General features: G+C 43.3%; 1 protein-coding gene across 3 annotated transcripts in view; it reads right to left on the bottom strand.

Moving 5' to 3' along the window:
• Positions 1 to 6601, bottom strand: part of Map3k20 (mitogen-activated protein kinase kinase kinase 20) — a 156974-nt gene extending 150373 nt beyond the window's left edge. For 2 of the 3 annotated variants that reach the window (NM_001164791.1, NM_178084.4), the window contains exon 1: positions 6383 to 6537. The gene's annotated coding sequence lies outside the window, so the exon portion shown is untranslated. Of the gene's footprint in view, positions 1 to 6382 lie in introns of all 3 variants that reach the window. The other variant, NM_023057.5, reaches the window with a different exon arrangement.
• Between the last annotated feature and the right edge of the window lie 9180 nt (positions 6602 to 15781).

Below are 15781 nucleotides of genomic sequence, written 5' to 3'. Positions count from 1 at the left end.
TGCTATGTTGTCCAGGCTAGCCTTAAACTTGTGATCCCCCTGCCTCAGCTTCCCAAGGGCTAAAGTCAAAGAGAGACACCAGCATGTCTAGCTATAGTTTTAATTTTTTTCCCTTTCAAAATGTTTTTCATAGAGATGAGTCCTATTTAAGTTACTAAAAGACATTATTTTCCTTTTGCACTTTTTAGACACTAGAATTTCTAGGATGTATTTATTCAGTCATAGCACTTGCTTTGGCAGTGTCCCAGAGAGTCTGCCTTCCACAGGACCACTGTCTTCTTCCTGATATTCTCTGCTCATTACACAAGGGCACCTAACTCAAGAGAACTCTAACCTGCTTTATTGAATGCCTCCACAGCATAATGAAAACAGTTTGTTTTTTATATAAATTAACTCTACAAATAAGGATTTTGGAATTTCTCTGGGTTTTTCTCTTTTGGATATTTCTGACTTACATACTTCCTCTTTTTCCATCCATAATTTATACTTTCCTTTTGTCTTCACAAACGTAGTTATAGGTTTAATTCTGGCACAACATAAGAAGAAAAACAAATTTGTGTCATTATGATCAAGATAAACTTTCAAACAGATTTCTCAGGCTGAAGAGAGGGCTCGGTGGGTAAGATTGCTTGCTGTGCAAACAGGAGAACCTGAGTTCGAATCCCAGGCACGTATGTAAAAGTCAGGCATGGCAATGCATACCTGTAATCCCAACACGTGAGGTGGAGGCCCTGGGGGGCAGAGACAAGTGGATGCTGGGAGCTCACTGGCCAGTCAGTCTTCAGATTCAGTGAGAACCCTCTGGCCTCTGCATTCACTTGCCCATGCCCACATACACGTATACCACACATACACATATACCACACATACACACACATACACACATATATAAATATACCACACATACACACACATACACATATACCACCTGTACACACACATACACATATACCACATATACACATACATACACTTATACCACACATACACACACATACACACATATGTAAATATACCACACATACACACATATATAAATATACCACACATACACAAGGAAGGGAGACAAGAAGAAAGAATCTGGGAGCCAGAAAAATGGGGGAGCAGGTAAAAGAATTTTCCAAGTCTAAGACTGACCCAGGAAGTCATGTGGTGGAAGAGAACTGACTCCCATGGGTTGTCCCCTGACCGCCATGCATTGTACACACATGAAACTTAAAGAAACTTAAAGATGACTTCTGAAAAGCACCCTCACCCTCTAACAAGCCTTGCTTGTATTTCTTCACACAGCTCAGTAAATAAAAGAATCAAAACCTCGTATCCGCTTTACTGTTCGGAATTAGGCCATGCATTTTTTAAAAAACAACTCTGAGTTTTGTTTTGTTTTGCTTTGTTTTTTAAAGAATAGGAAAAACTTCGGTTTGATGTATTTCTTCATAATCAGGATCAGAGATTTAAAGAGACAATTCCTGAACAGACTGCTCTGTGTCCTTCTTTTTAAAAAAGACAAAAAGCCACAATTGTCATTAGTGACAAAAGCCACAAGACTAAGTTTATGAATAAAACTAACTAGAACTGTGTCCGTGTTGCTATTTCCTTCAAAACTGCTCTCAGAAAAGCAGACCTGACATAAGATAGCCTGGGCCCCGGATGTGGGACTTCTTCCGGCATGGCATCTGAGAAAAATCCAGCTTTAAATAGGAGTCGAAATGAGAACAGACAATCCCCGCTCTATCTGTGCTTTACCATATAAGTAGTATGATTCTCTAGCCAGAGCAAAGGTTAAAATAAAAAACAAGCTAGTTAAATGAAACATTCTTACTAATATTCCAATAAATGAAAATCAACCTCCTTGGCAGGCTTCCTTGCCAGAAATGCTGTTAGCAGAAGTAAAAGAAGTAGGAACCGGGAAGTGGTTGGTGGAGCGATACCGTGTGGAATGAGCCTGTGCTCAAATAGTGCCCAACTAGGAAACAAGACCCAGGGCATCCATGTCCTGCACCACGGGAGATGGGCGGGTGGGTTCTTGTGGGAAGAGAGGAGAGGATAGAGATCCAGTAAAGGGGGAACAGGAAGAGGGGCTGCCTAGAAGAGTGCCCAAGTGCCTGGGTGCTGTATATCTGAGGAAGAAGATGTCTACTTCCTAAACCAGCCTCCCACCCATCCTGGTGATCTGCTGCACAGTTCTCTGCCACAGAACTGTCCTTGTCAAATAGGAAATACCCAACCAGCCTGACTTCTGACAAACAAGGGACAGCCCCAGACTGGTTACCTACAAGGAATGCTTCCTTACAAGGTTAAACATGCAGGTCAGATCGGGGTCGTCTGAAGGACAATGAAGGAGAAGACAGACACCAGGATATTAAAGTTAGCCAAGGGCTGGTGAGATGGCTCAGCGGGTAAGAGCACCCGACTGCTCTTCCGAAGGTCAGGAGTTCAAATCCCAGCAACCACATGGTGGCTCACAACCATCCGTAACGAGATCTGACTCCCTCTTCTGGAGTGTCTGAAGACAGCTACAGTGTACTTACATATAATAAATAAATAAATCTTTAAAAAAAAAAAAAAAAAGTTAGCCAAGAGCAAGACCTGTATGATGTTGTGCTGAGTGAGAGGCAAAATTATCAGAGGCTACAAATTACAGAATGGCTGGTAGCCCCAGAAGAAGATATTCTGCCCTCTCCGTAGTGAATGACACATCCCTGTGTACTCAACAGAAGGGGGGGGGGGGGCGAGGAGCGGAGACCTGCATCACCGAGACAAGAAAGGATGCGTCTGGAAGGTTCACTTCAGCCTTCCTAGCATGATGACTAACCAGGCGAGCATGAAGTGCTGGCTGCCGGTCTTCCTTTACTGGAGATGCAGTCACGCACCTGGCAGTAAACATGAGAAGATCTATATCTCTGAGTAATAAAATAATAAAAGTCCTTGGGCCACCCTCTTGAAATTCTTCTCACATGGCTAGGGAGGTCTACATTCCAACGCTTGTCTTGTATACGTCTCTCCTCTCCCCGAAGCAAAGAGCTCTTGACCATAAGGATAACCACAGACTGTACATACTCTTGGGATGATGCTCTGATTCAAGACTTTCCCTAGCAAAATAGAATCACATGACCTCTTCCATTAGATTGGGGGAGGGGGGAGGCTAACAGGACCAATCCCATCATCCCGTGGGCTTACTCCCATGTGTGCAGTAGACAGCACTGCAGGGAAGGTAGGTGAGTCCTACAGCATAATCTGACTTTAAGATCTGGAGGAATAAATGTGTCTGTTTATATTGGTTTGAGTAAGACAAGAATGAGAAGAAGAGACCGAAAAGTCCACATGGGTTTTTAAGATTAAATGAAAAAAATTTTTTTTAAAGCAAATGTTTGCCTACACCAGAAGTGCTTATGGGCATATCTGCAGACCTTTAAGGGTACACACTCCCTCTCCCTCACAGTAGGGTACCTTGTAAGAAAAAGGTTAATAAGTAATATTTACTCCATGACCTAGAGATAAATGTGTTCCTTCTCTTTTAAGGTGTTCACAGATAGATCCAGAAAAGAGTGGCAGACCCTGAACACAGGAGCTACTCAAGATGAGCCTTACAAATGGTCCCAAGGGATCTTAGTCCAGGCTTCTTGTCATAGCCTGCCTGTGTTCCCCTAACTTCAAAATCCTTCATCTATATACTTAAGTGTATTAATTTTCAGATTCTTCCCCAAAACATAGTTTTACAAAGCCACATACAGAGTCGATTTGGAAACCCTTATTCTCAAGGGAGGAGTGGCTAGGGAGCCCCCCACCCAATCTAATCTCAGCGTGCATACTTAGTATGAGAGCAACAAGGCAAAATACTGTAGGCAAGTCTTGGCTGGGAGAGGCAAGCACGCAGCTTGGGAAATGCGGGGAAGTCCTCTCTGCACCCAGTCACGGCAGGTGGAGCTTCAGGGACTAGCCTAAGCATTTCCACACACTGTCTCATAGACCCCTCCTGGGGAAACAGGTAGTACTGCCCCCCAAGGTTATAAAAGTTGGCCGAGCCTAATTTACAAACAGCACAACCGGAAGTCAACTTGGGTCACCTCCTTTCCCTCCATGGTATACCTTTATTTTTTTCTACTTCATCATTTACTGCCTCCTAATCTCTCCCTCCCCCCTTTTTCTTTAAACAAATCCATTTCTTGTTACCATAACGGCTGGATTGCTTACTGTCCACACATTGGAGGCTTTAATTTTCTATTGGCAATGGTGCCAATGGGGTTAGGTATCAAATGTATGGCTCCCTGTTCTCAGTCTCTTACTGTGCTGGGATTATTTAACTCCTGTCACTCAATGCTTCAGCTGTCTCTAGGAGGGTCTGAGACAAAGGCCCTGTATTATCTGACCAGCTGTGAGGCTCTGGGGTTGATGGCTCTCCTCCCTGCACAGGTAAGAATCTTTTGTTTAGTGCTGGAACTATGCTGGTTTATGTGTAGTATAGACCACGGTCAATAGCCACAAAGGAAGTAGCCTAAACTTCCCCACAGTAAGACGGAAGGTGTCTCAGCTATTATCTTTAGATCCAACAGTCCCCCACCTTGTCCCATCTGTCCTGGGTAGAATAAAATGGAAAGCAAATGATCCAAACTTCTCTTCCTAACACCTCAGGGCACAGAGGCTTTCTGGTTCTGACAGTCCTGTGTTACCACAAACTCCTTTCCTCAGCTTAACACTGACTCTTCCCTGGCTGTGTCAAGTTCTGAGACCCACTGTGTAGTCTGCTTCTGCTGGGCACACACACTCAGAGTTTTATCTGACCTCTTTTACAAAACGTCCCTGTAACTTCTCCAGTGTCTCCTCTGATGATCCAGCGATTCACTCCACACCCTTCGTAACTCCTGCCTATAATTCCGCAGGCCTATCAGACTCAGTTTCACTGCAGAGCCCAGATAGGCACTGAGCCAATGTATTGCCAATAGCACTCACTCTGCCCTAACTTAAAATACACAGTGCAGCCTGCCAAGTTTCCTTATTTGGCAAGAAGGTCCCTCAGTTCCCAAGATCTTTGACCATCCATTTTTAGATCTAAATCTGTGTGCTTAATATTTGGTTATTATTTTTCTTAATGTGTTCTTATGTATCCCCCCTAAAACAAAACAAAACAAAAACTTTTAAAAGATTAATCAGCTACTTGCTTTCTAAGACAACAAAATGTTTCCCACTTAAACTTCTGACTTGCACATTCTCCAGTTTAAAAAAAAATCCCCCAAAATTTTTGTCAAAATTACATTGTAAAAGACTAAAATAAACAGTGCTCCAAAGACCATTTTTCTCTCTTAATTCTCTCTTTCTAAACAAGCTAAATTCATGTTCATTTACAATCTCCCAAATCTCTCACTATTGTAGCAGAAATCTAAAACAAAGACTCTACAAATGATCAAAACCATAATTAAAATGCAGCCGTCACTTTTTTTTAAGATAAAAAAAGAATGAAATTTCAGAGTAGAGACAGGCCGATGACAAAGAAGTCTGGTCTTGAATCATTTGTTTATTTTTATCGTTAAATATTTTGGTAGGTTTGGATCCACTAAATGCTGGCAGTTGGTTTCATCTACAGTCAAGAAGACCAGAAGATTCGCTACAACCACTTTAGGGGTAAAACAGGAACTCACTTTAACAACCATCCGAACTCAGATGTCCTCAATCCATTCTGGAAGACGGTTCTCACACGCATTATTAATGAAGGCTGCTTATTGTGAAATCGCTGGAACGGGCCACCAAATGGTGTGCTTTCATTATTAACGAAACTAGCAAAAATAGTAATTATGTTCTCCATAAACAGTGCTTATGCAGGATCTCCAGGCGCATGAGAAACATACATTTTCAGCAACCCAACAATGACGTGCCATTGTTGTTTTTTTTCAGGCAGTTCCAATGTCATCTGGGCAGTTTAGAATTAAAGTTTTTCCCGAGATCTGTCACGCGCGGGGCGAGGCGTGGCTGCGGCCCGGGTCACCCAGTGCCCACCCTGGTGTAGATCCCCGCGCCTGCGACACCCGCGTGTGCTCCCACGGAAGGCGAGGGTGCTCGGGAAGGGCAGCCGCCGCAGGTTCCCCGGGATCGCCGCGAGCTGTGCCAGGCCGGACTCTTCCGGGCACCGAGTGCCCGGCTGGACCGGCCCGGACATGCCCAAGCCGTCCTCGGCCCAGCGGCAAGGGACTGAGGGCTCAGGGGCTGCGGTCTCGGGGTCTGCGGGCTCGGGGACCACGGGTCTCCAGGGCACCGGGGGCGAGCCAAGGACAGCCGCCCGCCGAGCCCCGGCCTCCCGCAGCCGCGCTGCCCCGGCCCCGCAGGCCCCGGTCCCGCCGGTCCTCCAGCGGAGCTCCCTCCCGCCTCTCCCGTCCCCCACAGCCCTTACCTGGCTCCCGGATCGGGCGCGAGCGGCGGCGGGGGTCGGGGACGGCGGCCCGCGCGGCTCCCACGCTTCCGCCGGAGTCAGGAGTTGAACATTCCGCCTCTCCGCGCGGCGCCAATGAGGAAGACGTCGCGGCAACAGCACCACCTACCTCCGAGCGTGGAACCGCCGGCCGGCCAGCCTCCGGGCACGCCCGGCTCGGTGCCCAGCAGGGAGGCCGGGGCTCGGGGTCGCGGAGAGCCCGGTTGCTGCCCCCCCCCCCTTACCCCCCGTGAGACTGAATGCACTTGGCTGGGAAGGGGACAGCAGGGAAGGCAATGTCAGGGTCGCGGGTGCCTCAGTGGGACCATCAACAGGTACTTTGGAGATTTTGAGGAGGAGTCAAGGCCTGCTGCTCTGGTTGGTGACTTTTAAGATGAAGTGCCCGCGATTTCCCATCGAGGAGACAGAGTCCATGACAAGTGTGAACAAAACGTGTCACCTGGCTTTGGGAAGAAAAGAAATTGATCGGGGAGGATGTAGATGGAGTGGAAAAAGAGGAGAGGTTGCAAAAGTAGGGAACACAGTTTCTGAATTAGAATTTCACGTGTACACACGTGGAGAGTTAAGGAAAGTTGAAATCGTGCAAAATGGATATTCGTATTTTAGTGCATGGCTTTATATTTGGAGCAGGAGGCTTACCAGCCTGAAGATGTTAAGCCATATTCTCTTTCCTCCCCATCCATTTTAGTAGTGGTTTAGAGAGTTGCTTAGGGATGGAAACAAGATAAGTGGTAGATATTGTCACTACCAGGTAACAGATAGAATCGTGAAGGCTAGAGTTAGAGGGTACAGTTTGGGATCGTTTTTAAAAAGAAAATTGGAATTGAGAGACATGTTTCAGAAAGAGGCCACAGAAATTTGTGACCCATTCGGTTGGGAAAGAAGAAAGCGGTGATGCCAAGATTTGAGACCTGGGTGACTGGAAGAACGATGGTGTCATTGACAGAAATAGAAATCTGTGGAGAGGAAACTGGCTTCCTGCTGAGTTTTGAAGTCAGGAGAGGAAAAACAGGCAGAGATGAAACAAGAAACGGAAATCAGAAAAGAAGCCCAAAGAGAAATAGAAATTTTGAAAACCGTTCATATATATTTAATATATGAATGGGAAAGGATGGGTAAATATACACTAATGAAAAAAGAAACCACTTTCTGGTCTGTGATTACAAAGACTGAGGATTTTGGATTAATAAATTGCATTTTGGTAACTGAGAAGGTTGATGAAAACTATCCAGCTAAAAAAAATTCTTTTGTAGGTGATCAAACAATTGTTTAAAAAAAAAAAAAAGCTGTCTATCTACTCAAAAAAAAAAAAAAAAAAAAGGGTGCTGGGCTCTTGAGCGCGAAATGAACATGAGACTGCAGTCACCTTAGCTTTAAAGACATCCGATTGTGTCCTGACTCTGGCTGAGGAATCAGAGAGCCTGACTTTGCTGTTGCTCCTCTCAGTTGTCACATGGGACACTTAACAGGCAGTCCTCAGTTTCCTGCTCACCAAAATCAGGTGTTAGCCACTGGTTCCAGCTTGCCAGTCACCAGCCATCCATACCTTGCTTTGTACTGGAAGCCTGCAGCTTCTGATATTTTTAGCTTATACTATCTCTCCTTCCTTCATTCTATTTTCCTTCTATAATTAGGCTCAGAGAGTAGGCAACAGGAGCAATAAACTCTACAAAGTACTTTCAAAAACTTATTTGAAGGAGCACCTCACAGAAGGCCTCCTGCCTTCCCATTATGTTGCAAGGTCCTCACTGCGATACCTTATACTCTATTGTGGGGGCCACGGCTGTGACTCTGTGCTAAACGTAGGCTTGCCTCGACTTCTTAAGACTTATTTTTAATGTGTGTGTGTGTTTCCCCTGTGTGTATGTATGTGCACCATATGCACGCCTGGTGCCTATGGAGGTCAAAAGAGAGGTGAGAGCCATTGGAACTGCAGTTATATGTGTGTGGGAGCCACCATGTGGGTGGTAGGAATTGAACCAGGGTCCCTTGCAAGAGCAGCAAGTGCTCTTAACCACTGGGCCACCTCTCTAGTCTCACTGCTTCAAGATTTGAGTTTTTTGGTTTTTTTTTTTTAAATAAACTGCTTGTCTACTTGTGAATATATTGATGTTTTTAGACATCAGAGCTAATATAGTCTATATTGTGTTTACTCCTAATGCTCAACTTTTTCAAACTTAGGGGGGAAAAAATCTTTTTGCAAGTTTGTTTTTTTAGTTAATCCAAGTTGGACAGAGTATAGATTTGCGAGTGTAAACAGCACTAACAAAGAGTCCTTGTCGAAACTATCAAACCTTTACTTCAAAGACTTCCACACTAAAAATAGATGTACTCTCAGCAGTGGGGTGGCTTAGAAGTCCTTAGCACCCTCTTATAGCCAAGAACACCCTCCAATGTAAGCATGCATTCTAAGTTTAAAAAAAAAAACTTTTCAAAGTGATGTTTAAATACAACTTAACAACAATGTAACCCCTTATTCAACGGGCTTGTCTCCCCTAAACTTTTCTTTAATGGAAATCCTGGAAATGCCACCAGCTAACAGTAGAAGAACTAGCAGGTCACTTGAAAGGAAGAAAGGAGTCCTTTCTCCTCTAAAGTGATAACATCTGCCCCACAGGCTGGTACCTGGGGCACTCTTTCCAGTCATCTTAGTTCTGTATCTCAGATGGGGAATCTTCGAAGTCTGGACCACAGCATCACAGCTAAGAATTTACCCAACTCGTCTACAGAGGCCAGTGCTGTATAGCTCTGAGTTCCTAGGAAACTAAGGTGCGCAACCAAACGTCCTCTGTGGTAAGTATAGTCATTTCCTTAAAATCGGAACTGAAGCCTACATCACTGTCAGAAGACAGCTCACTGGAGATGCTCTGCCCTTCCACCACAGGGTTGGTAGCAAGCACTTTTATCTATGGCACCATCTTTCAGTCCTATATAATGGATTGTGATGAAACCCAGTCAGGTGTAGTGGTTCACCACTGTAACCTCAATATCTCAGATGCTAAGGCAAGACAGCTTCTGTGAGGTGCAGCCAGCCTAGGCTACAGAGTGGGACCTTGTCTCAAAACCCAAAAACAAATTGGAAAAACAAAACAACAACAACAACAAAAACCATTGTCCAAACCTTTTTAAAAATCAGAAAAGTACCTCCCCTCTCTCTTTCTCTTTTGGAAAACCTCCTGAATGTCTGGTTTGAATAAGAAGGCGTGGATTCTCATTCTGCCTCTGTGACTAATATATTACAACACCACACACATGTACTCTCTGGAAAATTCTACAGCCATGAAACTATACATAAAAGTAATCGAAGTCAAGCCCCCGAGAGGGTCGTGATTGCTACTATAGAGTCTAAGGGTGCTCTCTAAGTGGAGGGAGCTCATAGCTGATACTGTCTGGGGACAATGTCACAGCTGGAATGAGTAGGCGAAGAAAGTCCTTTGCTAGACATTAGAACACGTGGAATGTAGTCCCATCTGTATCCTTAAGGAGATGCCCACTTTGGGGGACTAGACAACCTAGTGGTCACGTGGGATGATAGAGGCCCACGCCTGCCCTTCAAAGACAAGATCTAAAACTGAGTTTGCCACAGCCCTCCAGCATCACGCCACAGCCCTCCAGCATCACGCCACATCCGGGCTCCTCTTGCCTTACTTCAAGGTAGAAGTGACGGTAAGAAACTGATAATCTCATAAAAGATATGACTTCTTGTGGTTTCCCGCAGGAATCGGGAAGGGTGGTGTAGCTCTTTTTCATCTAGACCTTCGACAGAGTTCTCAGCATGGTTTTATAAATCAGACAGAGATTTGAGCTACTGGCGACACAGCGTAATGAGTCGCTCTAGGAGCGGGAAGTTGAGCCACGAGGGTTGAAACACCGGTGCTGATGTGGTTTCCCAGGGTGTACTGCTGGATCCCCCTCAGTCATCTGCCCACTCGGCATCGTAGCAGCTCAAATGAAGACCCGGGTAACATTCACAGTGATGGAGGAACATGTGTGTGGAAGAAACGGCCAACGTATTTGATAGAAGAATCATCTCAGGGGCTAGCAAGGTGGCTCAGTGGTTAAGCACATGTACTGCTCTTCCAGACGAGCTGAGTTCAATTCCCAACATCCACACTGGGCAGCTCACAGCCATCTGTAACTTCAGCTCCAGGACACCTGACATCCCTGTCCTCTCTAGATATCTGCAATCGTGTGCTCGGACACACATAGATATAATTAAAAACAATAAAAATAAATAACAATTACTTCAAAACCCCAAATCTACTGGGCATAGGGGTACATGCTTGCGACCCCAGAATTTGGGGATCATAAGTTTGAACTCAGCTTGAGCCTCACCATGAGATCTTGTCTCAAAAACAAACACCTCAAAAAACTTTGAAAAAAATTTTTGGACACCTCAGTTCATCAAGTACAAGTTCCTTGTAGCACATTCAAAACCTTTAATCATCTAGCCCAAATTTTCCTGCCCCCAAATTGTCTGCTATCTTGAGCTTCAAACTGAACTGTGGGCTTCTGCTCTCTGTTCTGTTTCCCTTCTAGAACCTGCCTTTAAAGACTAAAGCCGTTGCTTCCCCAAGGCCTTTCCCACTCTTCTGTGGGTTGGTAATCCTTCCCTCCCCATGGGTTCTCATGACTCTTCATACTTGGGTTTTACTCATAACATAATCATTTAATAATTTGCATACCTGTCATTTCCTGTTCTCCATGAACCTTAAAGGCCAGATCCATGAATATCTCTTGTGTCTATGCCCTGTTCCTACCCTAACTGGCTCAAGGTAGTATTTGAAAGCTCTAATATATTTAATGAGGAAAAGAAAATGAGTTACAGTTGGGTTTATGATTCAATTAGTTCCATCTTTAGCGATTAGAGACCAGAGAGGGATGGAAATGAACAATGCACCTTCATTAATTGGGTTAGGCAAATCACTAAATGCTTCACAAATATATGAATTGTTGAACATATTTAATCCATACAAAAGGAAGTGCAGGTTCAAATGATACTACCCAATTTGCTCGATATCACATAGCTCATGAGTCAGGATGAGTTCTGAGTAAATTCCAGCCTCCCTGATCTTGTAGCCCATTCCTTTCTATTGCACCATACGTTGGAGGAAATGTATTAGAAAGCACGGAGTTTAGCACATTGGCTCTCAACTTGTGAGTCGCCGCTCATTTGGGGCCTTCACAGAGGTTGCCTAAGACCACCAGAAAACACAGGGATTTACATTATCATTCACAACAGTAGCAAAATTACAGTTATGAAGTAGCAACAAAAATAATTTTATAGTTGGGGGTCACCACAACATGAAGAACTATATTAAAAGATCACAGCATTTCCCAAAGGGAAAGATTGCAACAGATAAAGGAGCAATTTGTGTGTATCCCCAAAAGCTTTTGTGTATAATCAGAAAAAAATCCATATGTTTCCTGCCTTCAGGATTTTTCTAAGAGACTTTAAGCTTTTTTTTTTTTTTTTTTTGGTGTCAGTAATTAAAATTAAGTTCATCAACTAAGCTTTATAACAGCAAAGGGACTAGCAGTTATATCCACTCAGGCAGTGGGTTTCACAACGTGAATACAGCAGTTTCTCACTATAGTGGTTCAGGGACAGACTCCTAGACTTCTGTAAAGAGTATGTTCCTATATGTGAACCTACAACGTTTTACCAATATCACTTTCTCTTTCATCTGCGTTTATGTCTTATTAGGTAAGTCCGATCTTTGTGTGTGGGGTTTGTTTTGTTTTGTTTTGTTTTCTCATTTCACTTGCTCCCCAAAAAGTACATAAGTAGCAGGGTGTGGTAGTGCATGCCTTTAACCCCAGCACTCGGGAGGCAGAGGCAGGCAGATTTCTGAGTTCGAGGCCAGCCTGGTCTACAAAGTGAGTTCCAGGACAACCAGGGCTATACAGAGAAACCCTGTCTCAAAAAAAAAAAAAAAAAAAAAAAAAAAAAAAAAAAAAATACATAAGTAAGCAACATAGGTCCTCTGAAAGGAATTAGCACTGTTCACAACCTGGGCCAGGACCCTGCCGATGTAGATAGATGATAGATGTAGATAGATGTAGACCCTGCACGATGAAGAGAGCAGCTCACACGATCAGAACATCCTGCTTACATATTGAACTCTCTTTCTCTCTGCTTCTTTTGTATTTTTCTTTCTCATGTTGAAATTTACCCAACCTTTTACCTTTTTTTTTTAACCTGAAATGTACCTTTGTTAAGCTCTAATTGCCCTTTGGGGGGCCACCCTTGGCTCTTCTCTGTCTTTATAAAGTCCATTTGTATTAAGGTCCTGTCCACACTGTTGTCTGTAACACCTTCTAATTTAGTAGCATCTGCAAATTTCATTAACATGCTATTTACTCCCTCTTCCAGATCATTAAAAGAAACGCAATTTCTTATGTATTAAATTTTGCGGTCGAATAGATTTAATTTGCTGTTGTAATTTCAATGCATGTTTTCTAAAGACACAATGCAGTTAAGAATGGCCTTAACATAGGCTTAAATCCATACCCAGTTTATAGTTATTTTACTATTATGCAATCCATTTGTGCTCTTTAATCAGCACTGCTGTGAGCTCCATTGAAGCCATAATCTATTGATTTTCTCGTCCCTCTTTTTCAATACAGTCATCATCTTGGCTCTAAACGCACAGCAATAGCAGAGTTAGCCATTGTTGTTGTCTAATCCACAGCTATTTATAAAAAGAAATTAAGTCTTTTTTTCTCAGCAAATGATCTTCCATTGATTTAAGAAATGTTCTACATCAAGATCTTTAATTCATAATCATAATATTTGTTTTTCCTGTGCATGGTATCAGTGCTCTAACATGAAGCAGATTGTAGCTATGTTTTTGTAAGCAAGGAAATAGTATATAAGGTACAAATGCTTTATATAATAAAATTCATTTAATAATCAGTATATTTATATAAATAAAGGTGAGCGTGTGTATATGTTTATGCATATTTTAAGTATGTCTGCTGACTCCTGGAGAGTCTGAGGTGACTTTGCTTTCTCCAGCAAGCCACTCTCAAGTCAGTACATGACATTTATGAGGCCTTCACTGTTTGTCACACGTCACCTTCTTTATTAGTGTTCTACAAGGCTAGTTTGCATTTTCAGTAGGACAAGACTTCTGGTCACATGTGGTGGTTTCAAATCATTATACATCCAATTAGTCTTTGTGGTTTCTGAATTATTTTCAGGAAACGTCTTCTTTTTCTCTCCCCATCTCTTTATTCCTTTCCTTTTTCTTTTTCTGTGGTGTCCTCACAATATGATCCCATAGTGATTGTTTATCTTGCATCTTGGAAGTTTTTCTGACTTTTAAAATGTGGTTTCCTGATGTGAGTCATTTTCCTAACAGCTGTGCTGGCCATCTCAGGGTGCTGTCATCCAGTTTACATGCAACTGTAAGATTTATTTTTCAATGTGTGTGTGTGTGTGTGTGTGTGTGTGTGTGTGTGTGTATACCTGAGTGCAGGTGCCTGTGGATGCCGGGAGAGGGCTCCAGCCTGGAGCTGGAGAGCAGTCAACTGTGAGCCACCAGATATTGGTGTGGGGAACTGAACTCTGGTCTCTGCAACAGCAGTCTGTGCTCTTAACTGTTGCACCCTCTCTCTGAAAAAGTAGTTTATAAGTTTTCTAAACGCAAATAAAATGTACGTGTTTACTGTAATAGAGACATATTATATATTGCTTTTACTGAGAGTTAAAGTCTGTATTTCTAGAAGACCTGTTTCCGAGCCTGTGCAGAGCAAATGCCCATTTTCTCTGTAAATGTCAGATAGTGTCGTCTCTGGTTTTGGATACAGTCAAATACCGAAGCTGTGGCTTGGAGAGAACATTTTTAGGGTTTCAGAATTTCCCTGTCTTAACATAATTTTATTCATCAGATTCAAAAGTAATTCCATAAAAGACGTAGAGATTAAAGAGATAAAAGATAGTAAACGAGTTAAAAGCCTGGTGTGCTGGCACATTTCTTTAACCCCAGCACTTGGAAAGCACAGGTAGGAAAAGCTCTGTGGGTGAGAGGCCCACCTGGGACTGCATAGTTTAGAGCAGCAAGAGCTACATAGCAACACTGTCTGGAAGAAAAAGGAAAGAAAGAAAATTTGCTTCCCCATGGAAACTTGTTTCTTTTTTTTTTCTCCCTCCGTTCTTCCATTTATTTATTTATGTATGTATGTATGTTAGTTTTGAAACCTTAAAGAGTTGAATTTTCCTTGAAAGCATTGATTTTCTTGAAGCGGTTTATTAGCTTCATTTTCTGTTTGGAACACTTTGTCTTATACTATTCTCTGTGCATTTGTTTGTGACAGTTTCCCACCCAGAGCCTCAGCCTTAGCCCTATAAAGCTTCCGCTGGCCTGAAATGTGTGATCCCTCAGCCTCTGCCTCAGCTTCAGCCTCCTGAGCGCTGGAATGAAGAGTGGGCTGCCACCTGAGATGAGAACTGATTCTTGAAGACACTTGGCTGGTCCCTGCTCTTAGCACCCTTCTTTCGGACACACTCCGCTCTATTTCCTGTCGTACTTTGTGATAATTCTTCATGACGTAACCCCCATTTTCAGCTTTTTCTTTGAAATTGTCTTAGAGAGTGATAAAGTATCTACTTCCTGGTGGAGGATGAAAAATCAAACACATGGGTTACGTGCTAGGAAGTGAGCAGGAGGCAGGATGCTTGTTGTCCTAGGAGCTGACTGATGCAAATGCAGCACGGCCGGGTGGGGGTTGGGGGGAGGATGGGGAGGAGAGCTCCTTCCCAGTGAACAGCTATCCCCCACGTTCCTGCAAGATGCTCATGTATGCAAATACATCTTTGCCCCCGTTTCTTAAACATTTCACTCAAGACTCTCCCGTGGCCAGATGTCAGGAAAAAAATGCAAATGAGTTGAAATAACTGAGTAGTTGTCTTAGTTTCTCATTTCATTAGAACAGAGCAAGTCTTATTAAATCTTTGTGGCAGGCATTTCAAAGTAATTGTAAGATTTGCAAAAATTCCAGGGAATTATTTCAGTTGAGCCGTCAAATCTCAGCTTCACTTAGCCGGTCTACAATTGTCTAGACGACCAGTTTGTCTAGGTCATTTTGCTATGAAAATTAGTTATACAAACCTTCCACAAGTTTCAGTGCGTTGGATTGGCTCAACAACATAGGCAGCATTCTCGCCTCTAGAGGAAGTTGTTTTAGACATATCACTTGATGCTGGAGATTACGTCTGCTCATGATGGATGTGGATATGGTCAGTGTTAGTGTTGACACACTATTTACAGAACAGGGTTCCTAGACATCTTCACACCTGAGCCTGATTTCAGCTTTATAGTACAATTATCCTCAACAGGCATGTAGTTGGGAACC

Source organism: Mus musculus, chromosome 2, assembly GCF_000001635.26.
Source record: "Mus musculus strain C57BL/6J chromosome 2, GRCm38.p6 C57BL/6J".
NCBI classification, from domain to species: Eukaryota; Metazoa; Chordata; class Mammalia; order Rodentia; family Muridae; genus Mus; species Mus musculus.
The sequence above is the reverse complement of the archived record's forward strand: the minus strand, read 5'-3'. Positions and strand labels throughout refer to the sequence as shown.